General features: G+C 48.8%; 1 protein-coding gene and 1 long non-coding RNA gene across 2 annotated transcripts in view; both read left to right on the top strand.

Annotated features, from left to right (window-relative positions):
- LOC308578258 overlaps positions 1-25,608 on the top strand; it is a 668,475-nt gene that overhangs the window by 313,374 nt on the left and 329,493 nt on the right. The gene's annotated exons all lie outside the window — the stretch shown is intronic.
- Positions 1-25,608, top strand: part of LOC308578131 (uncharacterized protein) — a gene marked incomplete at both ends in the record, with an annotated part of 122,626 nt that overhangs the window by 12,441 nt on the left and 84,577 nt on the right. The gene's annotated exons all lie outside the window — the stretch shown is intronic.

Raw genomic sequence — 25,608 nt, 5'->3', positions numbered from 1 at the left:
AACAGGGCTGCCTTCAGATGTCTTTTAAAAGTGAGATAATTGCTTATTTCTTTGACATCTGATGGAAGGGCGTTCCACAGGGCGGCCGTCACCACGAGAAGGCCCTCTGCCTGCTTCCCTGTAACTTGGCTTCTTGCAGGGAGGGAAGCGCCAGAAGGCCCTCGGGAGAGGGACCCCGGTGTCCGGGGTGGAGATGCTCCTTCAGGTCTACTGGGCCGAGGCCATTGAGGGCTTTCAAGGTCAGCACCGACACTATGAATTGTGCTTGGAAACGTACTGGGAGCCAAAGCAGATCTCTTGGGACCGGTGGTATGTGGTCTCAGTCAGACTGGATTTAAATCCTTTATTTTACAGAAAGGTTTGCTCTTGCTGGCATCCTCTTAATATTGACAACCAGAGGAAAGTTTCATCTGCTGGGCTGTTTAGGGCTTTCAAGGTCAGCACCAACACTTTGAATTGTGCCCGGAAACGTACTGGGAGTCAATGCAGGTCTTTCAAGACTGGTGTTATGTGGTCTCTGCGGCTGTTCACGGCCCCCAGTCTGGCTACCACATTCTGGATTAATTGCAGTAAGGTAGCCCCACATAGAGCGCATTGCAGTCGTCCAAGCTGGAGATAACAAGAGCATGCGTGTCAGGGCTGCCACTCAGTCCCAGCTCACATAGGACCACGTTAGCCAGCGTTCAGGTTAAAAGAGTCTTTATTGGATTACAGGTTCCATTTCCAAACTGCAATGTGCAGCCCTACTTCTTCTAGGTCAGACCGGCGAAGACCCGTCTGAGTCTCCGCCTCTAGCACACCAGCTTAATACCCTAGCCTTGCTCCACCTCCTGCGCCTTTCCTTCCGTCTCTGGGTCCTTCTGCCCCCCGGGGTCTCTTCTTTCCTACTCTCTTCTGACGCGGACCCCCCTGACCCTTCCGCCTCCTTGCGGCGGGCTTTGGGACCTGGCTCACTCTCTGGGCTGCTTACTGCGCCAGCTTCCGCTACATTTGAACTTGGCACGCGCGCCCAACTCTCTACCTTCCTCTTGATCGTTTCGTCGCTCCCCGAGGTGGGCGTGACTACTCCTGACTCATGCCCTCCCTCCTTCTGAAAGCTTCCGGAACCCGATATCTGGTCCCCTTTCTCCCCGCTGCTCCCGGCTGGGTACGTGGGTCCCGATCTCCAACTGCTGCTCTCTGATCCCTCTCTGGACCCTTCTTCCTGGGGTGTCCCCCTGCTTTCCCCCCTTGCTCTGACCGCTGGCGCTCCCTTCTGGGAATCCTCGGACTCACTGGACAGGCTCGGTGATCTCGGTTCGTCATCCCCACTCATCTTTCCTTCGTATTCCTCCCCCTCGCTCTCTGTCTCCTCCCTTCTCTGCGTCTCTGCTCCTGAACCCCTGACAATGCGCCACTCTGGCAAGAGAGTCCGTGGGCAGGGAGGGTCTTATCCTGCATCCCAGATAGAGCTGCCCTGGACACAGAACAGACCTGTGCCTCCATGGGTCCAAAATGACCCCCAGACTGTGCAGCTGGTCCTTCAGGGGCACAGTTGCCCCGTTCAGGACCAGGGAGTCCCCCCCACCCGCCCACACACCACAGAACTTCAGTCTTGTCAGGATTCAACCTCAACCAGTTAGCTGCCATCCATCCTCCAACCGCCTCGAGGCACCCGCGCAGGAACTCCACCGCCTTTGCCGGCTCTGATTTGAAAGAGAGGTAGAGCTCTCTATCAGGCTTCCTCAACCTTGGCCCTCCTGATGCTTTTGGCCTACAGCTCCATGGTCCCTAGCTAGCAGGTCTAGTGGTCAGGGATGATGGGCACTGTAGTTTGAAAACAGCTGGAGGGCCAAGGTTTAGGAAGCCTGCTCTGTATTGGCGCCAATGGCTGTTAAGCGAAAAAATTCCAGGGTGAGTGACTCCTTGACAGCCTAGCTCACCGGGGCACTTGTCCCCCATGGGTCCATGCTGTCAGTAAAAGGAGGAAGTCCCAGCCCGGTAATTTGGAGCAAAACAGTGGTCAGTAGACCATGATTCTTACTGTTGCACCACAGGTCTGCCCAGGAGTAAGAACCCCGAGCATGGGGCAATGTCAACTTTTAAAACTTCCTTCTTCCCCCCAGAATACACTTCAAGCAGCATCGTTGATACATCATCACTACATCACTAGCACATCACAAATGAGGAGGGGTATACAAGGGTTATGCATTCACTATGAGGTCCCTTTATCAGACCCCTTAAATCTCCATCACTGAAAGAACAATAAAACTCTTGACACGTCCTTTCCCACTGGACTTGTCTGGAGATGGGCATTCAGAACACCTGCCTTGCTAAACTGCCTTGGCAGATGTCTATGGTTGCCCCCTTGGTCCCTCCCTCGGTGGGGTGCCGTGTATGTGCTCTCAGGCTTGGGGAATTCTGGCGGGATGCCCTGTTCCTGCTGCCTACATGACTTCCTGCTTCTTGGCTCATGGAGGGAGGTGGAGCCCAAATTCGTTCAAATGGCGGAATGAGGAGAGTCGGTTAAAGCATAGATTTTCTGCGTGTCTTTCTTGGGCTGTCAAGTCAAAGGTATGTATATTTGTAACATTGGAACAACTTCAAAGATGTGGCCTCATGTCCCCCACCCCCATGTCATTTCCGTAACCCGGCTTTCTTGAATCCCCTTGCTAAATCAACGTGCTCCACAAGCCGCCTTACGAGCACCCCAAGGACCTGAAAGGCAGTGAGGGCCGGCTCCGCGTTGGCTACATGAGCTCTGACTTTGGGAACCACCCCACCTCCCATCTCATGCAGTGAATCCCAGGCATGCACAATTCGGACAAATTTGAGGTGAGGTGCACAAGAGGGCAGCTGTGTGAGTAGCTCAGGCGGCAGAGCGCTGAGACTCTGAATCTTGGGGTCATGGGTACGAGCCCCACGTTGGGCCAAACGAATGAATACAGCCTAGGACCGCCTCTCCACGGAGGATCTAACAGTCTGCAAATAAAAAAAATGTTAGAGGTCCTGGGCTTCAGGGAGATTAGGCTGGCCTCGACCAGGGCCAGGGCCTTTTCAGCCTTGGCCCCGGCCTGGTGGAACTCTCTGCCACAAGAGATCAGAACCCTGTGGGATCTGACATCTTTCTGCAGGGCCTGTAAGATGGAGTTGTTCCGCCGGGCCTTTGGTTCAACCTGACTCCCCTTCTCTTTTTGTGTAAGGACTAGTATGAAAGAGGCCTCCCAGTGTTCTCACAGGCCCATATAAGAGTTGGGCCTGATGAGCGTTTACTGTTCCCAACCCTAATCCTGCGGAAAGCCATCTAATTGGATTTGAATTTGATCCTGGCTTGTTTTCAGGAGGTAATTTCGTTATTGCTTGATTTTATACCAGTGTTACATATTTGGTGTTAGCCTCCTTGAGCCCGGTTTCGGACGGGGAGGGCAGGATACAAATAAAAGTTTTTTTTATTTTTTATTTATTATTATTATTATTATTATTATTATTATTATTATTATTATTATTATTATTATTATCATCATCATTATCATTATCCTCTTAATTTGCATCAGCCCTTGGTTGTAGCAATAAAACAACGAGATGATCTGCAAGGAATAGAAATGAAAAATCAATGATATCAAATACATTTGAGGGTTTTGAATCGAGAGTGGACCTTATTCTGACTGCCCCAGCTCAAAACCCGGCCGCCTTTGCCGTCACCTGCTCCTCTTGATCTGCCAAGAGAGGACTCTGGGGTAGTGGTTGGGCAACCCGGAACAGGCAATAAAGGAGGGGTAATCATCTCACGACAAACCTAGACAGCATCTTAAAAAGCAGAGACACCACCTTGCCAACAAGGTCAGTATAGTAAAAGCTATGTTTTCCCAGTAGTGATGTATGGAAGTGAGAGCTGGACCATAAAGAAGGCTGATCGCCGAAGAATTGATGCTTTTGAATTATGATGCTGGAGGAGACTCTTGAGAGTCCCATGGACTGCAAGAAGATCAAACCTATCCATTCTGAAGGAAATCAGCCCAGAGTGCTCACTGGAAGGACACATCCTGAAGCTGAGGCTCCAAGACTTTGGCCACCTCATGAGAAGAGAATCATAGAATCATAGAGTTGGAATAGACCACAAGGGCCATCGAGTCCAACCCCCTGCCAAGCAGGAAACACCATCAGAGCACTCCTGACATATGGTTGTCAAGCCTCTGCTTAAAGACCTCCAAAGTAGGAGACTCCACCACACTCCTTGGCAGCAAATTCCACTGTCAAACAGCTCTTACTGTCAGGAAGTTCTTCCTAATGTTTAGGTGGAATCTTCTTTCTTGTAGTTTGGATCCATTGCTCCGTGTCCGCTTCTCTGGAGCAGCAGAAAACAACCTTTCTCCCTCCTCTATGTGACATCCTTTTATATATTTGAACATGGCTATCATATCACCCCTTAACCTCCTCTTCTCCAGGCTAAACATTCCTCATAAGGCATCGTTTCCAGGCCTTTGACCATTTTGGTTGCCCTCCTCTGGACACGTTCCAGTTTGTCAGTGTCCTTCTTGAATTGTGGTGCCCAGAACTGGACACAATACTCTAGGTGAGGTCTGACCAGAGCAGAATACAGTGGCACTATTACTTCCCTTGATCTAGATGCTATACTCCTATTGATGCAGCCCAGAATTGCATTGGCTTTTTTAGCTGCTGCGTCACACTGTTGGCTCATGTCAAGTTTATGGTCAACCAAGACTCCTAGATCCTTTTCACATGTACTGCTCTCAAGCCAGGTGTCCCCCATCTTGTTTTTGTGCCTCTCATTTTTTTTGCCCAAGTGTAATACTTTACATTTCTCCCTGTTAAAATTCATCTTGTTTGTTTTTGCCCAGTTCTCTAATCTGTCAAGGTCGTTTTGAAGTGTGATCCTGTCCTCTGGGGTGTTAGCCACCCCTCCCACTTTGGTGTCATCTGCAAATTTGATCAGGATGCCCTTGAGTCCATCATCCAAGTCGTTGATAAAGATGTTGAATAAGACCGGGCCCAAGACAGAACCCTGTGGCACCCCACTAGTCGCTCTTCTCCAGGATGAAGAGGAACCATTGATGAGAATCCTTTGGGTTCGGTCAGTCAGCCAGTTACAAATCCACTGAGTGGTAGCATAGTCAAGACCGCATTTTACCAGCTTCTTTACAAGAATATCATGGGGCACCTTGTCAAATGCCTTGCTGAAATCAAGGTAGGCTACATCCACTGCGTTCCCTTCATCTACCAGGCTTGTAATTCTGTCAAAAAAGGAGATCAGGTTAGTCTGACATGACTTATTTTTCAGAAATCCATGCTGACTATTGGTATCACAGCATTCCTTTCTAGGTGCTCACAGACTGTTTGCTTAATGATCTGCTCCAGAATCTTCCCTGGTATTGATGTCAGACTGACTGGGCGGTAATTATTTGGGTCCTCTCTTTTCCCCTTTTTGAAAATAGGGACAACATTTTCCCTCCTCCAGTCTGCCGGGACTTCGCCTGTTCTCCAGGAATTCTCAAAGATGACTGCCAGTGGTTCTGAGATCACATCTGCCAGTTCTTTTAATACTCTTGGATGCAGTTCATCTGGCCCTGGAGACTTGAATACATCTAAACTAGCCAAGTATTCTTGTACTATCTCCTTAGTTATTCTGGGCTGTGTTTCCTTTGCTGAATCATTTGCTCCAAATTCTTCAGGTCGGGCATTGTTTTCTTTATCGGAGAAGACTGAGGCAAAGAAGGCATTGAGGAGTTCAGCCCTTTCTGTGTCCCCTGTTTGCATTTCACCATCTTCTCCTCTGAGTGACCCCACTGTTTCTTTGTTCTTCCTTTTGCTACGAACATACCCATAAAAGCCTTTTTTGTTGCTTTTAACCTCTCTAGCCAGCCTGAGTTCATTCTGTGCTTTAGCTTTTCTGACTTTGTGTCTACACGTGCTGGCTATTTGTTTGAATTCCTCTTTGGTGGTTTCCCCCCTTTTCCAGTTTTTGTACACATCCTTTTTTAATCTTAACTCAGTTAAAAGTTCTTTAGATAGCCACCCTGGCTTCTTTAGGCACCTTCCATGTTTCCGTCTCATTGGTATTGCCTGACGTTGTGCTTTTACTATCTCCCTCTTAACAAACTCCCAGCCATCATGAACTCCCTTTCCTTTTAGTATTACTGTCCATGGGATCTCACCCAGCATTTCCTGGATTTCCTGGAAAAGACCCTGGTGTTGGGAAAGATGGAGGGCACAAGGAGAAGGGGACAACGGAGGACGAGATGGTGGGACAGTGTTCTCGAAGCTACCAGCATGAGTTGGACCAAACTGCGGGAGGCAGTGGAAGACAGAAGTGCCTGGCATGCTCTGGTCCAGGGGGTCACGAAGAGTTGGACACGACTAAACAACAACACAATCATCTCCTCAAGGCTTTTTATAAAGCACATGCACTACTGATTTGGTGCTACATGGGACATGAGCGTTTCCCATGTGGAATCTGTCGGAATCGTCCCTCGAGTCCAGTCCAGGGCGAGACATTTGATCTTGCAAGGTTCAAAGCTGTCGGCATTTTGGGATTGCTTGGTGATGCAGATCAGGTGCTGGAGAGTCGAAATGGGACGGTGGGAAATTTCCTGATAGCAGTCAAGTTGTTCTGACACTTGAGATCATTTAGGCACTAACAGATTAGACCAGGCATCCCCAGCCGTCGGCCCTTCAGATGTTTTGGACTACAATTCCCATCATCCCTGACCACTGGTCCTGTGAGGTAGGGATCATGGGAGTTGTAGGACAAAAACATCTGGAGGGCCGCAGGTTGGGAATGCCTGGATTAGACTGTTTGCTTGACTAAAACCCAAAGTCAGTATCTGTTGTGGGGATAAGCCACAAGAGGGAAGCTCTTTGGCAAAGATTCCCACATTGCAGGGGGTAAGCCTAGATGAGCCTCGTGGCCCTTTCAAACTCCCTAGTTCTATGATTATATATTAGCAATTGCTTCATCATTGAGGAAAGCTGTGATGGTTCATGCGCTTCGTAAATTCTGGCCTTTTCCTGCGATGTTTGGGAAAGATGGGCTTTGTCTACTGTTTATCGGCCTGTGTTTTGCTGCGCCTCACGTGCTTCCTGCTCAAGTGACCCTCAAATGTATTTTATACAATGGACTTTTTATTTCCATTCTTGATTGATATTTATTACGGCCATTGGCCCGTCACACGACAGTTTCCCACCAACATATATGTACTTAAACCTCCAAATTTAAAACAGCTAAAAACTTACAAGAACAGACAAGAACCAAAGCAAAATAAGCAAAAGACCCAACAACATACATTACAATAAATTTGCAACATAGACATCGTCTTCTGCTCATAAATTAATAAAAGACATCAGTGGTGATATCACCTAGTTACATCCTAAAACATATATCATGGTTTAAAAGGGTCATCTGAGCCGCACAGGAGTCCGTTTTTCTTCTTTAGGGATAGGACGCTGATCAAGAATCTGGCAACCGTGAGTGATCTTAGGGGATCTTCATCATTTAGTAGATATCTCAGTTTGGCTTCATTCCAATCATCGGCGATTCCCTTTAGATATGGATCAAGAAACTTGCTCCTGGCCGATGAGTGAGAAGCACAATCAAAGATTATGTGATGCAACGATTCCGGTGCCCCACAATTACAATCACATAAGAGCGATATCTGTCCATTGGAAAATCTATTTCTCAGCATGTTCGATGGGATGGCGTTGAATCTTGCCTTTATAAAGGCATATCTATGAGTCGAAGAAGTTAAGGAATTCAAATAGTTTGGGAGCCTTAAGAGGGGTAATAAACCAAGGTTTTGAGGTGAGCAGGTACCATTGCCCAACACCATTTTCTGCTGCAAGTCCATCTCCTCTAGTTTACAGGTTACTGTTCTTTTAGCTGGAACTATGTCCTGCTCTAGTAATTTAGATGGGGAGATTCCCATTGCCGTAATTTTCAGTTGTAAATTTTTTACCCATGGGCTCTGGAAATCATCTCTCCACATACATTGTATCAAATACAAGTTTGGGAGATTGTGCCATAGAGATAACCAGTGACAGAGTATGTGCTTCCACAGGGCGTTTTCCAGGGATACAATATTAAGTTCCATGTGTAACGCTGTATTACTTACACAGTTGGGCAGTTTCAATATCCCTCTTAAAAACTGATTTTGAATAACCTGTAGGTGAGATAGGTTGACAAAAGTCCCCCAAGTTGAGATGGCATAAGCAATTGTCGGGATCACCTTGGCCTTGAACACTTTCAACGCCGATGGGATGTGGAGGGCTCCATCGGTGAAGAAGAATCGCAAGATCGCCAAGGAGATAGCTTTGGCTCTGTTTGTAACATAAGCTACATGGGCCTTCCATCTAAGGTTATGTTGTAACCAAACTCCCAAGTATTGGAATCTATAAACTGGTTCGATGACTCTCCCATCAATTCTCCAATTATGGAGTTTCCGGCTCTTTGAGAAAACTAGGATCTTAGATTTTCCATAATTAATTGTAAGGGAATTTGTGTTACAATATGATCCAAAAAATTTTAAGGCCCTCCTGAGACCTACTCTAGAAAAGGAGAGGATGACTGCGTCATCCGCATATAGTAACAGAGGGCAACGATAAAGTGCTAGGCGGGGTGCGTGAATCCTTTCTTGAGCCTCTGTTAGGGGAGTCCTCATGTCGCTTATGAATAAATTAAACAGGAATGGAGCCAATATACAGCCCTGTCGGACACCTCTGTTAATGGGAATTGAATTGGTGAGATCGCCCTCCGGAGTGAGTCTCACTCTGGCCACTGAGTTCTCATGGAGTTTAATTATTAGCCAGAGAAGCCTTCTGTCGATGCCCCAGCGGGTGAGTTTTTCCCAGAGGATGTTCCTGGGGATACTATCGAATGCTGCCTTTAGATCAATGAATGCCACACAGAGTTGGCCACCCTTTGGGGTGGAATATTTCCAGGCAAGATGCTGTAAAATTAGAATATGATTAATTGTTGACTGTTTTGGGCGAAATCCAGCTTGTTCGGGCCCAATTAATTTTTTCTCTTCGGCCCATTGGGTAAGTCTGTTCAACAGGAAGCGGGCATACAGTTTCCCCACTATTGAGAGCAGACTGATATTTCTATAATTTCCTGGGTCGTCTGGTGAGCCCTTTTTGTGGATTGGAACGATAATAGCGTCCTTCCATACTTCCGGGATCATTCCAGAGTTGTTAACGGCATCAAAAATGGTCGCCAGGACTTAAGCCCACCAGTCCGCATGGTATTTTATAGCTTCTGCCGGGATCAGGTCTGGCCCAGGCGCTTTCCCTGTTTTGAGTTTAACGATCAAATCATGGATGTCCTCCGGATCAGTGGGGGGCCAGAGGGGAAGCTGTTCTTGAAATTCATCTCTTGTGTTAGCAGTACAGTCAGTTGTGGCAAAATAATTTTTTAAGTATGATTCCCAAACCGGGGCAGGAATAATAGTTAAAGGGTATCTTTTAGTTCTTTTATTTACCAGGAGCCAAAATTGTCTGGAGTTCCGTAATGATGAGGCTTCTATGATTGCCCGCCATTGATTCACTTGCCATTCCTGTCTAGCTCCCTTTTGAATTTGCTTGTAGGCCGATTTTGCTTGGAAATATTCTTTTGGCAGGACCGTTGCTTTATATTCTTTGTAGATGTTACCAAGAAGTTGTCTAGCCTGTTTACAAGCACTATTGAACCACAATGCACCTATCTTCCTTTGTGTTCGATTTATTTTAGGCGTCGGAACAGAGAAGAAGGACGATAGATCTTCTGACAGATTCGAGAATAGTCTTAGAGTTTGGTCATAATCGTAGTAGTCCTCAATTAAGCCTGAATATGCTTGTTTTAGCCCTTGTTGGAAATATGCTGAGTATTTTTGGGCCTGTAATTCGGACCATTTAACACTTTTGATTTGCAATACTGAGTTCGTAATCAGATGTGTTGGGTGCCTGTCTCCATCTGGGGTCCAGTCTATAGTCATTGTGGCGACCAACGGTAGGTGGTCGCTCAGTTGAATATTTTCAACTTTAAAATGGGAAAATTTGGGGAAAATGTCATGAGATACTAACATATAATCCAGGACACTGTTTGCAGAGGAGCTTATGTGTGTAAAATCACCCGGTACGTCTGGTGGGCAGTTCCCGTTTAGAATCACTAAGTTTAGACGTAGTACCAATTGGTAAAGAAGGGTTCCTGCTTCATTTACCCTTTTGTCTTTGGAAAGTCTTTGAGTATGGAGGGCGAGGTCATTAATGAATTCTGGAGTTATCCACCATTTGGCTTTGATTAAAGACTCCCAGTTTGTTGCAATGCGAGCATTGAAGTCCCCTGCTATAACATTGGGTATATTGGGGTATTTGGAGAGACAAAGAGTAAGATGTTCCTCCAAAATTCCCCATTTATTGTATAAGTCTGCAGTGTTGCCTCCAGGAGGAAGATAGACATTTGTTATAACAAGTTCAAATTTTTCCCCCGTAATCAGGGCTGTAATTGCAAAGGTGGAAGCATTTACAAGCGTGAGTTTTGCCTGTATTTTCAAGGAAATTGCTATAACTAATCCTCCACTAGGCCGGCCTCCTTTAGTAGACGGGCATGCCGGTAATGATGTAACATCAAAACCATTAATATCTACTCTCCCCTCTTCCCATGTTTCTTGTAAAAGAATTACTTGGTGTAAGTTTATTAGTTTTACAAGGTCCGGGTCAGATTTTTTCCCCTTCCAACCTGCTATGTTCCAGCTTAAAAAGGAGAACGGGGGGGGGGGGGAGATTTGACTGGGGTTTGGGTAGTCACAATGGAGAAGGGGGGAACGCTGATCTTGGGTTGTCAGATTTAAAGAAGTCAGTAATTTTCCTTTGACTAATAGTAGATGACTTCTCTCCTTTTGACGCAGGTGTGCCTCTTGAGCTGTTTATAATTTTGCTCTGCTCGCTCGGTCCTATAGGGGTAGTGTCCTGGTTTGGTCTGATCTCCTCTCTGAAATCCCTTGTTTTATCAGAGAGCTTATCACCTAGGGGGGCAGAGATTAGGTCGGTACAAGTTTTAGCTATTATTAGATTTTCCTTCCATGGGTATATCATCTTATTTATATGGCCCAAGGGGTCTTCTGTCCAGTCCGTATCGATAACAGATTGAACTTCTAGATCATCAGCTAGGGATTCTCCGTCCGATAATGATGACTCCAGGTCAGGCATTGAGGAATGTGTCGAAATTTTGTTTACATTTTGCTGTTCTTTAGTAGATATATCCATTCCGGTTGGTACAGGATGAGCTGGTTCCAAATTAACTAATGAAGGTGGCGGGACGATTGTCTGTATCGTTGCCTTGGATTTTATAGACCTATTTTGGGGCTGTGGGCTAAATTGGAGAAGGTCCACCGAGCCTTCAATGGCCCTGTTTGTTTGAATTTCTTTGTTTCCTATTTTACTTTTGGCCTGAAACATCTTCTCTCTTAATTTGTCTAATTTATTTATTATTTTTTCTTTTTCTTGTGATTGTAATTCATCAAATGAATTCATAAGGGCGCTTTCACCACTGGATATTCTGGAACTACCCAAATTCATTCCTAGTTGTGGGCTGCAGACGATCTCCTCCGTTCTCTGTGGGGAGAGCAAGATCTCTTTGTCTGGCGATTTTATAGAGCTTGTTTCTGAATCTAATGTCTCTTTCCCTTTTTCCACAAGTAGTGGATTTACTATGCTGTCCGCAAAAACCCTTGTGGGTATGATTTTTGTTTTTATGAATTTCCATTTTTCTCTTATTATTAATAAGGGTAATCTCAGCGAATGGAAGGCTAAAATAACTTTGTAAGGGCCATTTGATTGAGTTAGCGGAAGTAAAGCACGAAGATCGATATGAACTGTGCTTATTCTCAGGATTTTACTTAGGGCAATTTTAGCTCCTTCTAAGCTTGACCAGTCCCATATCTCTGACCTTATCGTTAGGCACACCTTCTTTGGTTGCAGTGTTAGATTTTGCTTACACATGAGATTGTTTAGTTTGTATTTTCTCATCCCCTTTGCCCCAGATTTTGGTGGGGCTATCCGTGGAGGTCCCCTCTGGTAGTTATTTTTGAGGGCAATTTTGGCATCCATATCCATCACTTTTTCAGTTAGCATGGAAATTGAGCACGTCAGAAAGTCTATCTTTTTAAATATACAGTCCAGTGTCCTAATGACTAATTGTAAATGGGAGGACTCATTTCCCAGCTGGTTCTCTTTATCCTGGATCTTTTTTCCATCCACGTCGGACCCACCTTTAATGGGAGTGCTCGTTAGATTACAAGTGTGTAAGATGGTATTTTGGGGCTTGGGAATGGCTACATCCAAGTCACTTAGTGGAAGAAATCTATTGTGTGTAGTAACTGCTGCTTGAGGATTTGACTGGACTCTTCTTCCCTTAGCTTGTAGCTTGGGGCTAGGGAGAAGCAGTAATTCCTCTGCTTCTCTGAGGCGTTTCCTCTTGCCCATAGCCACAGTAGATATGAACTAAATAATATAGGAGAGAAGAAGGGAACTTCCTACCACAGTCAGTGATTTAGCTGTGCAGCTGAGTATTTAACTCCAGGGATTTCTCCACAGTTCGTTGAAGAGCTATAATAAGAGTAAAATTCCGATAGAGATTTACTCCTGTTGAGGGCTCTAGTAAATCTTCTCCAGCTCAGCCCTCTTCACGGTTAATTATACAAGTCAAGGGCTCTCAATTTAAATCTTTATCCGGTCCCCCGTCCCTCCCCTATTCGGTCTCTGGGGTAAGTGAAGGCAGGCTTTACTTAAAACAGAAGGGTCTCACCGCTTTGCGAACTTCCAGGCTTTTGTTTTGTTTAATTGGAACTTCTGTCTCCTTTCTTCTCACCTCTCTCTGCCGTAGACTTCTTCTTCGCCTCTCAAAGTGTAATTTCAGCAACCCGAAGCCTCACAGCCTCACAGCTTTCCACACTAGCTGGTAGGATGACGAAGTGCAGCTGGAGAAAGCGGCTCGGGAGGGAGGCTGGGTCCTCAAGCCCGTCGGGTTCAGCTGCTTGTCCAGGCACCTGAGGACTCCTATGGTCTCCTCTGGTCCTCCCCTGGCCTGGCTTCAAAACTTCGGCTTGGCTTCTTTCCCTTCCCCAAGTATTGAGACTCCGCTCAGACCCTGTCTCCAGGCTACAGCTACAGCAGCGGTGATCCAGTGCCCGGGAGTAATTTTAACCAACGCTTGCCTTCTAGTTCCTTGTGTAGCCGGTGATTCAGTGTCCTTCCAACAAGGGAGACAAATTGCTGTGTCACTTGTAGGTTTAAATGCCTTAGCTAGCAATTAAAACAGGTAAAAAGAAATTAATAAAACTGTTAAAAACTAATAAAAAACTGCACGACTAGCATGGAGCTTAGAGCAGGGCTGCCCTTGCCGGCGCCATCTTGGAAGCTCTCCCCCCACCTCTCGGGCGTGGAATTGGCATTTCTCCAGTTTGACCCACAGCTGATGCTCCTGCAGCCTTTTCAGCACTTTCTTGACATCTTTCAGATGCTGCTCCTCGTTCTCTGAGTAGATAAGTACGTCGTCCAGGAAGGCCACACAATTCTTGTACAGCAGGGACCCCAACACGTGGTTCATGAAAGCTTGAAATGTGCTGGAACCCGATTGTAATCCGAAGGGCATCACGAGGTACTCAAAGGCCCCCAGAGGGGTGAACATCGTGGTTTTCCATTCATCCCCCTCCCTCATCCTTATCAAATTGTACGCCCCTTGAAGGTCCAACTTGGTAAAAACCTTCCCTTTCCTTACCCTGGCCAAAATGTCATCAATTCTGGGCATAGGGAAGGTCACTGGTTCCGATACCCGGTTGACCGACCTATAATCTACGACCAAGCGGGGCTCCTTGGAGTCTCTTTTGTCCACAAAGAACACTGGACTGCCCCCCACCGCCCTTGATTCTCGTATAAAGCCCCTCTTCAGGTTCTTGTCAATGAACTTCCTCAACTCCTGCATCTCCCTGTCTGACATGGCGTACAGCTTACCCACTGGTAACTGAGCCCCTGGGAGTAGGTTGATCTGACAGTCAAAGGGCCTGTGAGGGGGTAGTCTATCCGCCTCTTTCTCACTGAAAACTTCTTCCAGGTCTGCATACTGAGGTGGTACTTATGGCAACGGAGAGGCCAAAGTTGCCATGAGTTCCAAGAAAAACAAACATGGAGTCCAGCACGCTTCCCTTTGCGCAGCTCTGCTGTCTGTCCGTGCTGATCCAAAAATCCTTCCTGCCTCTCCCTCTTGCCGGTAGCAGAGATAAACACAGCGGTGAAGCAATTGCAGTAATAAATTCAGACACAAAGGCGTTCCTTATCTTCTTAGCCTTTAATCATGAAGTTTAACAGCATAACTTCAAACCTGGTGAAAGCCACCCATCTTGCGTCCTCTCTCCGCAAAAGCGAAACCAGACTGAAACTCTCAGAGTCAATCCACTCCCATAAGAGTTTCTAACCACACCTCAGGTAAGAGACGTCACACAGAACTCCTTAACCCTGTGAGTTCTGAAACCAATAACAGTACTCTCACCTTTTCTCCCACCGCTATCCCTGCCATCCTGGCTACTGCCATCCTCGGGGCTTCCCCTTCGTGGCAGTGCTCTACGCAGTGAGCTGACCCAAAGGTGACTGTCCGCTGGTGCCACCCCACTACTGGATCGTGCAGTGCCAGCCAGCTCATTCCCAGTATGATTGGTGGCCCTGCTAATGTGGCAACGTGAAAGGCAATTGTCTCAGTGTGTCTGGAGACCCTCGTTTTCATGGGAGGGGTCTAGTGGGTCACTCCCCCCCCCAAGAGTTCTCTCCCATCAATGGTTGTTACTTGCAGGGGGTGTTCGAGAGGCACCACCTGGAGTTGGTGTTCTAGTGCAAAATCCCTGCTAAAGAAGTTGCAAGAGCTGCCAGAATCCAGCAATGCCTTCACCTTAATAGGGTGTCCGTTGGGGAGTTCTAACACCACCTCTATGGCTATTGCTGCCCGGGGGGGGTCTGGTTTGGGCACCTTCACTGGTTGCTCGCCTGGCTGCTGTGCCCGCTCTCCTGCAGCCAAGCCTTGCCGTTCCCCTGCTCCTGCTCTCCCCCCGCGGCCCCCACCATTCCTTACCACGCTTTTCTCTGAGGGCAGACTCTGGCAAAATGTCCCGGCTGTAGGCAGAGAAAACACTTCCTGGTCGTTTTCCCCTCTTTCTTGCGAACCTCGCCGGAGTTTGAAACCCCGCGCACGCGCGCTCCTCCAATTTCCATTGGTTCCGCGGGCAGCACGGGTGGTGCAGGTGGCCCAGGCACGTCTGGAATGCGATTGTCATGCCAACGCTCCACTCTCCCTTCCCGCCTTTCCAGAGCGCGTGCCTCTTGGCGTACTCCCACAGCAAGCGCCATTTTAGTCAGCTGGTCCATCGATTGCGGGCGGGGCGAGCGGGAAAGTTCATCTTTTACCCAAGAGGCTAAGCCTTCCTCAAATAGCATTTGCACTGGTTCTGAACCCAGTTCCCACCCGAGTTTGTGGATTAGCATTGCAAATCGTGACCAGTACTCTCTCACTGATTGGTTCCCTTGTTTGCACTCCATCAGCTGCTGGCGTGTCACGCTTTGCTCCACATCACTTGAGAACATATGGTCCATGGCGCTAAAAAATTTCCTCAAGTTCTTTAAGGCGGCATTCTCCGATGCCATTAAGGGCCTAATCCATTCTCTGGCCCCGCCTTCCAGGTGCCCTATCACAAAAGCGACCCTCCCCCCATCGTCTGCAAAGTCCTCATACTGCAGGTCCAGCGCATATTGCACATCTGTCTTAAAAGCATTATAGTCTCTGGGGTTGCCTGAAAACTTCTGCACTAGTCCCGGTACCTTCCTTGCGATGGGGTTGGGCTTCCCCTGGGCATCCTGAGTCCGCCTTTCATCCAGCCGCGCCGCTACTATAGCCAGTTGCTGCTCCAACTCTCTGTTTCTCTCTTCGAGCGTTGGTTCCTTCCTGGCCCCTCTCCGGCGCCTGCTCCTCCAGCTTGACTCATGACACTGCCTCTGCTGCTCTCCGCACAAGCAACAAGGGACTGACGGATTGCTGTAATGGGAATTGGGGTTGCTTGTGCGTAAACTGCAAACTGCTGCAAGCTAGTCGTATAGCTAAAACTTTCCCTGGTTTGACAGCCCTTGAAACGCGACTGTCTTAGTCACTGGCAGAATCCGTCAGTGGGTGTGACCTAAATTTCTTCCAACATAAAAGTTGCTTGACTCCAAGTCTCCTCCTAGATTCTCTGCGTGGAAGCCTTCTGCGCAGCGTGGGCGTGCCAAGCGGAGGTCCTGTGCTCTCTCCGCTGATTTCACTGGAAGCGTTATATGTCAGGGATGTGTATACCTGTGAAGAGATCCAAGATTTAGAACCTCAAAGCCAAAGTGAGAGCATTTGGGTCAAAATTAAGGGAGAGAAACATAACAGAGACCTCATTGTGGGAGTTTAGTATAGATCCCCAAGCCAAACGGAGGACATAGATGATGCCTTCCTGGAACAGATGGCCAAGCATGCAAAAGGAAGGGAGATAGTAGTAATGGGGGACTTCAGTTACCCGGATATTTGTTGGATTTCAAACCCGGCCAAGAGCATAAGGTCAAACAGATTCCTCACTGGCCTTGCAGACAACTTCATTGTCCAGAAAGTGGGAGAAGCAACAAGAGGAACAGCCATTTTAGATCTGGTCCTAACCAATGTTGATGACCTGGTTAGTGGGGTAGAAGTGGAAGGATCATTAGGCGCGAGTGATCATGCTCTTCTGAAGTTTTCTATACAGCGGAAAGGAGCAGCCAAGCATACTAGGACTCAATTTCTTGACTTTAAGAAAGCCGACTTCATAAAACTTAGGGAAGTGCTGGGTGAGATCCCATGGACAGTAATACTAAAAGGAAAGGGAGTTCATGATGGCTGGGAGTTTGTTAAGAGGGAGATAGTAAAAGCAAAACGTCAGGCAATACCAATGAGATGGAAACATGGAAGGTGACCTAAAGAAGCCAGGGTGGCTATCTAAATAACTTTTAACTGAGTTAAGATTAAAAAAGGATGTGTACAAAAAATGGAAAAGGGGGGAAACCACCAAAGAGGAATTCAAACAAATAGCCAGCACGTGTAGACACAAAGTCAGAAAAGCTAAAGCACAGAATGAACTCAGGCTTGCTAGAGAGGTTAAAAGCAACAAAAAAGGCTTTTATGGGTATGTTCGTAGCAAAAGGAAGAACAAAGAAACAGTGGGGTCACTCAGAGGAGAAGATGGTGACACAGAAAGGGCTGAACTCCTCAATGCCTTCTTTGCCTCAGTCTTCTCCGATAAAGAAAACAATGCCCGACCTGAAGAATTTGGAGCAAATGATTCAGCAAAGGAAACACAGCCCAGAATAACTAAGGAGATAGTACAAGAATACTTGGCTAGTTTAGATGTATTCAAGTCTCCAGGGCCAGATGAACTTCATCCAAGAGTATTAAAAGAACTGGCAGATGTGATCTCAGAACCACTGGCAGTCATCTTTGAGAATTCCTGGAGAACAGGCGAAGTCCCGGCAGACTGGTGGAGGGCAAATGTTGTCCCTATTTTCAAAAAGGGGAAACGAGAGGACCCAAATAATTACAGCCCAGTCAGTCTGACATCAATACCAGGGAAGATTATGGAGCAGATCATTAAGCAAACAGTCTGTGAGCACCTAGAAAGGAAAGCTGTGATCACCAATAGTCAGCATGGATTTCTGAAAAATAAGTCATGTCAGACTAACCTGATCTCGTTTTTTGACAGAATTACAAACCTGGTAGATGAAGGGAACACAGTGGATGTAGCCTACCTTGATTTCAGCAAGGCATTTGACAAGGTGCCCCATGCTATTCTTATAAAGAAGCTGGTAAAATGCGGTCTTGACTATGCTACCACTCAGTGGATTTGTAACTGGCTGACTGACCGAACCCAAAGGGTGCTCATCAATGCTTCCTCTTCATCCTGGAGAAGAGTGACTAGTGGGGTGCCACAGGGTTCTGTCTTGGGCCCGGTCTTATTCAACATCTTTATCAACAACTTGGATGATGGATTCAAGGGCATCCTGATCAAATTTGCAGATGACACCAAAGTGGGAGGGGTGGCTAACACCCCAGAGGACAGGATCACACTTCAAAACGACCTTGACAGATTAGAGAACTGGGCCAAAACAAACAAGATGAATTTTAACAGGGAGAAATGTAAAGTATTGCACTTGGGCAAAAAAAATGAGAGGCACAAATACAAGATGGGTGACACCTGGCTTGAGAGCAGTACATGTGAAAAGGATCTAGGAGTCTTGGTTGACCACAAACTTGACATGAGCCAACAGTGTGACGCGGCAGCTAAAAAAGCCAATGCAATTCTGGGCTGCATCAATAGGAGTATAGCATCTAGATCAAGGGAAGTAATAGTGCCACTGTATTCTGCTCTGGTCAGACCTCACCTGGAGTACTGTGTCCAGTTCTGGGCACCACAGTACAAGAAGGACACTGACAAACTGGAACGTGTCCAGAGGAGGGCAACCAAAATGGTCAAAGGCCTGGAAACGATGCCTTATGAGGAACGGCTAAGGGAGCTGGGCATGTTTAGCTTGGAGAAGAGGAGGTTAAGGGGTTATATGATAGCCATGTTCAAATATAGAAAAGGATGTCATATAGAGGAGAGAGAAAGGTTGTTTTCTGCTGCTCCAGAGAAGCGGACATGGAGCAATGGATCCAAACTACAAGAATGAAGATTCCACCTAAACATTAGGAAGAACTTCCTGACAGTGAGAGCTGTTCGACAGTGGAATTTGCTGCCAAGGAGTGTGGTGGAGTCTCCTACTTTGGAGGTCTTTAAGCAGAGGCTTGACAACCATATGTCAGGAGTGCTCTGATGGTGTTTCCTGCTTGGCAGGGGGTTGGACTCGATGGCCCTTGTGGTCTCTTCCAATTCTATGATTCTATGATTCTATGATTCAAAGATGATAAAGCTCTGATTGGGCTTTTTTCAAATTGGTGTTTTTGGGGTTAGAATGCACATTCAACCAAAAATCGCAGGTGACATGTTTGTTACCAGCCCAAATCAAGCATAGGTGTTTTGGTTCCATCTCAATAGTAAAAGGACGAATAAGCTTCGATTGCTCTTTCGGTGTTCATTCACCCACAAATAGCAAAGTTGTGCAATAAGCCTAAACAAAGCCAAACAGGTTGTTTTGTTTTCCAACTACATAGAAAAAAGAATTTTGGATTGCGTTTACTTCATTTCGTGTTTTTTGCTTTTAATGCACATTGACACAGAAATCGCAAAGTGTGTGTAATGAGACCAAAATAACACAACACCATCTTTTCGCTTCCATATGCATAGAGAGAAGACATATAAGCTTTGATTGGGCTTTTTTCAATTCACATGGTGTTATTTGGGTGTGCGCCAGAATCACCCCAAACCAATGGAAAAAGGGTATTTTGGGTTCCATCTACATAAAAAGAAGATGATAAAGCTCTGATTGGGCTTATTTCAAATTGGTGTTTTTGTTTGTTTTTTATGTTTTTTTTAAAGATATTTTATTAAATTTTCACAGTAAAAGACAAAAAAAGTACGAAATCACACAAAACAAAAAACAATACGATACAAAAATACAGACATAAAACATACAACATAGTTAAACCAAACTTCCATAACCCTCTTTCTTGACCCCCCTCGCCTCTCCCTTTCCTGTGTTCCCATTTACCAAATCATGTTCAGCAATGCTTCACCTTCTCTCAGAATTTGTTTTAAATTAAACTTTTCAGCTATTATGTCTCCAATTTTACCCTTTGTTATCAAATATTTAGATATTTAAACTTGACATAATATTATTCAAATTTCATCTTTGTTCTTATAGTTCAGTTATTTTCATATTTCGTTCAACTAGGTTACTAATGCCATGTTGTCTTTATATCCTGCATCATTCTAACATTCATACATTTTACAGTACTTTTGCAAATAGTCCTTAAATTTTTTCCAGTCCTCTTCCACTGTCTCTTCTCCCAGGTCTCGCATTCTGCCAGTCATTTCTGCCAATTCCACGTAGTCAATCAGTTGCATCTGCCATTCTTCCAGAGTGGGCAAATCTTCTGTCTTCCAGTACTTTGCGATGAGTATTCTTGCTGCTGTTGTCGCATACATAAATAAAATTCTGTCCTTCTTTAGCACCCTCTGGCCAACAATGCCCAAAAGGAAGGCCTCTGGTTTCTTAGGGAAGGTATATTTAAATACCTTTTTTAGTTCATTATTGTCAGAGCTGCCCAGGGTCCCAGCTCACAAAGGACCAACGCCAGTCCGTTGTTATATACAAAAGTCTTTATTGAAGTTCAGTTTGTCTTTCACATCAGGAGCGTGCAGCTCTACGTCTGAGACTCTAGACCGCCGAAGCTCCGTCTGAGTTTCCTCCCTCCAGACACCAGTTTAAGACCCTAGCCTTGCTCCACCTCTTCCTTTGCTCTTTCCTCCTCTGGGTCCGCCTGTCAGCTGGGGTCTCGCCCTTCCTAGACTCTTCTGACGCTGAGTCCCCTGAGTCTTCCCCCTGCCTCCGGCGGGCTTTAGGACCTGGTTCCCCATCCGGGTTTTCTGCTGTCCCGCGCGCCTGTACATTCGAACTTGGCGCGCGCGCCCAGCTGGCAACCCTCCTCCTGACCGTTACACTGCTCCTGTCACTGCTTCCCCCTTCGGGGAGGCCAGCTGGACCTGACCTCCCCTCTGTTCCCCCACTCTCCGACAGAGGCGTGGTCAGTCCCGACTCTTCTTCTCTCCCTGCTGGAGGAGACGCTGCCCCTGACACCTGGGACTCTTCCCCCCCACTATGCTCTGGTGGGGAAGCTGGTCCTGATCTCCAGCTGCTGCTTTGGGAGTCCCCGCTGGCCCCTTGTTTCTGGTGTGTCTCCCCTGGGACCCCCCTTGCCCCCTACGCTGCCCTCAGATCCTTCCCCTTCGCTCTCCATCTCCTCTCTCCCCTGTACCTCTGCTCCTGAGCCCCTGACATCCATCCCGCCATCGAAGCCCCCCTTCCCCCCTTCCCCTCTTCTGGGGCGGGTTCCTGGTGCTCCAGTGCTGTGGGGGTGAGTGCGGGATACAGTTCCTTCCCCCCTGGCGTGCAGCCGACCAGTTGGATCCGGCCAGCCCGTAATGGGCTCGCCGACGTCGATCTCCTCTGCTTCCATCTCTCTGCATTCGTGTTCGAACCCAAGGTCCTCCCCCAACACGTCCATGTCCGTCTCTCCCCGTTACCTCGGGTGATGCTGCGTGCCAGGGCCCCCTTAGCAGTTCCCTGCTCCACCCCACCTCCGGTTGAGTGTCCCACCAATAAGAGCGGTCTGTGGCAGACCCCAAGAGTGATCCCTCCGGGGAGCTTGTGTCTGGCGCCGTTTCCTCAGCAGATGAGAACCCCTGGAACGTGCTGGTTGAAAGTGTGGGTGTGAAAATCTGCCGGCATAGGTCTGTGCGGGAAGAGTGCATGGAACTCGTCTTTGAGGTAGTGCTCCTCCAAGGCATAGTCCGGCACCCACCTGTTGGCGCTGGCCGGGGTACCTTCCCTGGCGAGGAGATATTCAACTCCCTCTTTCCCCCATCTTGAGTCTAAAATCTCCGTGACCTCGTTGAGTGGTGCCGCCCTCGGTGACCCCTCCCCCGTTGGCGACTTTCTAAGTGGGCGAGGTGCGGTCCCTGGCGCGTGAAACCTGTGGGGTTCCTTGTAGGGTGTGAGGACTGACCTATGAAATACCGGGTGCATTCTGGAGCCCTCCGGGAGTGTCAACCGGAAGGCCACTGGGTTGATTTGTGCCTCGACTTGGTATGGCCCTAACTGCTTGTGTTTGAGCTTCTTCTTAGCTAACGTTCTGGCCGGCACTGCCTGGGCCGCTAACCAGACCCAGTCCCCCACCTGGATGTCTTCCCCGACTCTCCTGTGCCTGTCTGCCTGCACTTTGTAGGCGTGTTTTGCTAGTTCCAAGGTCCTTCGGAGTTGCTCGTGGACCTCCTGTAACTCTGCTGCCAAGTGCTCTGCTCCCCGTGGCTCCCCCTCCCCCTTCGTCTCTAACCCCGGGAAGGTCGCGAAGAGATGCTTGAGTCTCCGAAAAGACTGTTCCGCCTGGTCCGTCCAGGTGAACTTCTTCTTCTTGGAGCTGAGGGTGTCCGTGATAGCCGTCGTCTCCTTCGCGAACCCCTTGATGAACTTGCGGTAAAAGTTGGCGAAGCCGTCGAACTTCTGGACCTCCTTCCGATTGCGCGGGCTCTTCCAGTCCAACACCGAGTGGACCTTGGCGCTGTCCATGGCGAGTCCCTTGTCGGACAGCTTGTAGCCCAGGAAATCCACCTCCGTCACGTCGAACTGGCACTTCTCCAGTTTGGCGTAAAGTCTGTGCTCCCGTAGTCTCTGCAGGACCTCCTTGACGTCTCCCTCGTGAGCCTCCTGCGATTCCGAGAAGATCAGGATGTCGTCTAGGAAGCATACGCACTTCTTGTAGAGGAGGCCCGCTAACACGTGGTGCATGAAGGCTTGGAAACAATGGGAGCCATTTTGCAGACCAAACGGCATAACTCTATATTCATAGGTGCCTAAAGGCGTAAACATGGCCGTCTTCCACTCATCGCCCTCCCGCATGCGTATAAGGTTGTACGCCCCTCGTAGATCCAACTTGGTGAAGATCCATCCCTTCCTCACCGTCGCAAGCAGGTCGTCGATCTTGGGCATGGGGAATGCTGTGGGCTTTGTCCTGGAATTTATGATCCTGGAATCAACTACGATTCTCCGTTGGGGCGTGTCTTTCTTCTTCACGAAAAACAGGGGACTGCCCCCCACTGCTTTGGATTCAAGTTGTGATCTATGAACTCCCTGAGTTCTTGCAGTTCGTCTTCAGACATGGAATATAGTTTTCCAGTCGGCAGTGTCGCCCCCGGTAGGAGGTCAATCGTGCAGTTGTAGGGCAGGTGGGGAGGCAGCTTGTCCGCTTCCTTCTCGCAGAAGACCTCCAAAATTGCCTTGTACTTGTTGGGCACCGCCTGCACCATGCCTAGGTGTAGCTGCTGTTCATCTTCCTGTCCCTCCTCTTCCTGGCCGGTTCGGATGCAGTGTTCTGCGCAGTAGAAGGAGCAGAAGGTCAATTGCCGCTGGTACCATGCTAATGCCGGGCTGTGCCTATCCAGCCAACTCATGCCCAACACTATGGGCGTGTCCGACAGGTGGGTGACATTGAAGCTGATGACTTCGCAGTGATTTCCAATTTGCAGTACCATAGGCGGCGTTTGCTGTACCACCTGTCCACCCAGTAGCTCCCTGCCATCGACCGTGACAACGTTTAGGGGCATCGTGGCTGGTAGGAGCGCTATGCGATGTCGCCTGATGAAGTCCACCCCCACAAAGTCTGCATTACTACCAGAGTCAATGGTAATAGGGACTTCCAGGGTGAATCTATTTGGCAGCTGGAGTGATGCGGTGAGTTGCACCACTGGTTTGGGTGGGAGGGGGTCTGTGGGCTGCAAAATCTCTGGGGACTGCTTCACTGACTCGCCTGGCTGGGCCCCAGTGCCTCTGCCTGCAGCCAGGCTTCGTCGTTTCCCTGCAGCTGTTCCCCCTGCTGAACTGCTCCTCTTACTGTTGCTGAGGCTGCAGTGTGCTTCTGGATCCTCTGGGGACACTCTTTGGCCATGTGCTGTGCACTGTCGCAGATGTAACACTTCCTGCTCCCTCTAGGAGCCTTCGTCTTGACTGCTCCTGGTGTTTGGGCTCTGGTCGCTGTCTGAGCCTTGGCACCACCGATCTCCATCGGCTCTTCTCTCTCCCCCAGTGGAGGCGTGGAGTGCGCGTGCCCTGTTTCTCTGGGTATGAAGGGAGGTGTTTTGGCCGGTGTGCGTGCCAGACGACCCTCATCCCTGCCCCAAGGGCGTTCTTCCAGGCGTACCCCTATCGTCAGCGCTCTCTGGACGACTTCTGTGGTAGTGGTAGGTCTCTCCCCCCTCGCCAGCTCATCTTTCACGGGTCCATTTAGCCCCTCCCAGAACAGATCCCTCACGGCATCAGAGTCCTTCTCCCAGCCCAGCACATTTACCAACGCAAAAAAGTGGGAGTGATATTGTCTCACCATGGCTTTGCCCTGCTGCAGCCCGTGCGTTTCCCTCCTGGCCACATCCACATCTACCGTTGATTTAAAACAAGCGTCCATAGCCTCGATAAATGCGTTTGAATCCTGGAGGGCGGGATCATTTTCGCGCCTGTCAGGGCTGCCTCAGGTCCCAGCTCACAAAGGACCAACGCCAGTCTCTCTTTATATACAGAAACGTTTATTGCAGTTCATTTTTCGTTTCACAGCCGAGGCGCGCAGCCCCACGTCCGTAACGCTAGACCGCTGAAGTCCCCTCTGAATCAGTCCCTCCCCTGCACCAGTTTAAGATGCTTGCTTTGCTCCACCTCCTCCTGTCTTTCCTTTTCCGCAGGGTCTTTCTGCCCGCTGGAGTTTCGCCCCTCCTGGATTCCTCTGACACTGAATCCCCAGATGGCTCTCCCTCCCTCCTGCGGGCTTTGGGACTTGGCTCCTCCCCCGGGCTCTCCGTTTCCCCTCGCGCTTGCACATTTGAACTTGGCGCGCGCGCCCAGCTTCCAACCTTTCTCCTGATCGTTACATCACTCCTCTCACTGCTCCCCTCCCCTTCCGGGAGGATAGCTTATTCTGACCTCCCCTCCGTTCCTGCCGACGGAGCTGCTTCCCCTGACACACTGGAACCTCCCCCCCTTCGCTATGCTCTGGAGGGGAAGCCGGTCCCGATCTCCAGCTGCTGCTTCGGGATTCCCTATTTGCTCCTTCCCCCTGATGAGTCCCCCCTGGGGCTCCTCTTGTCTTGGCTACAGGCGCCCCCTCCTGGGAATCCCCCGATTCGCTGGAAAGGCTCATGGAATCCCTCGGGCCACCGTCCTCCTCTTCCTCGCTGTCCTCGGACTCTTCCCAATAGTCCTCCCTCTCCTGCCTCCCATGTGCCTCTGCTCCTGAACCCCTGACATCCATCCCCCCTCGAAGCCCCCCCTTCCCCCCTCCCGCTGCTTGGGTGCTGGTTCCGGGTGCTCCATTGCCATGGGGGGTAATGCTGGAAACAGTTCATTTCCCCCGGTCTGCCGCCCCCCAACTGGATCCGGCCAGTCCTTGACGACCTCATCTACGTCGATCTCCTCTGCTTCCAATTCAGTGTATGTGTGCTCGAACCCGGGCTCCTCCCCCAACACGTCCATGTCCGCCTCTCCCCCTGTTACCTCGGGCGATGCTGTTTGCCAAGGCCACCTTAGCCACCTCCTGCTCCACCCCACTTCTGGCTGATCGTCCCACCAGTAAGAGCGGTCCGTGTCCACCCCCGAGCACGATCCCCCCCTTGGAGACTTCCAGTCGGCGCCAGCGTTTAATGGCTGTCCTTTCTCCGAGCTCCGGAGAAGGACTGCTCCGTGAGTTCGGGTCTGACCCGCTACGGCAAGCGGGGGACCCCTAAAATCACAGGCGCAGAAGCCTGTGAACAAGGAGACTCGGTGGGAACCAGAAGCGCCCCCCTTTACTGCGAAAGAGCCTTTTTAAAGGCTCCGGAACGGCATCGGGAGTGAGCATGGTGCTGAGAGTCGCAACCC

This window comes from Podarcis bocagei (genome assembly GCF_964188305.1).
Source record: "Podarcis bocagei genome assembly, chromosome: W".
Taxonomy (NCBI): domain Eukaryota; kingdom Metazoa; phylum Chordata; class Lepidosauria; order Squamata; family Lacertidae; genus Podarcis; species Podarcis bocagei.
Note: the sequence above shows the minus strand (reverse complement) of the source record. Positions and strands in the feature narration are given on the sequence as shown.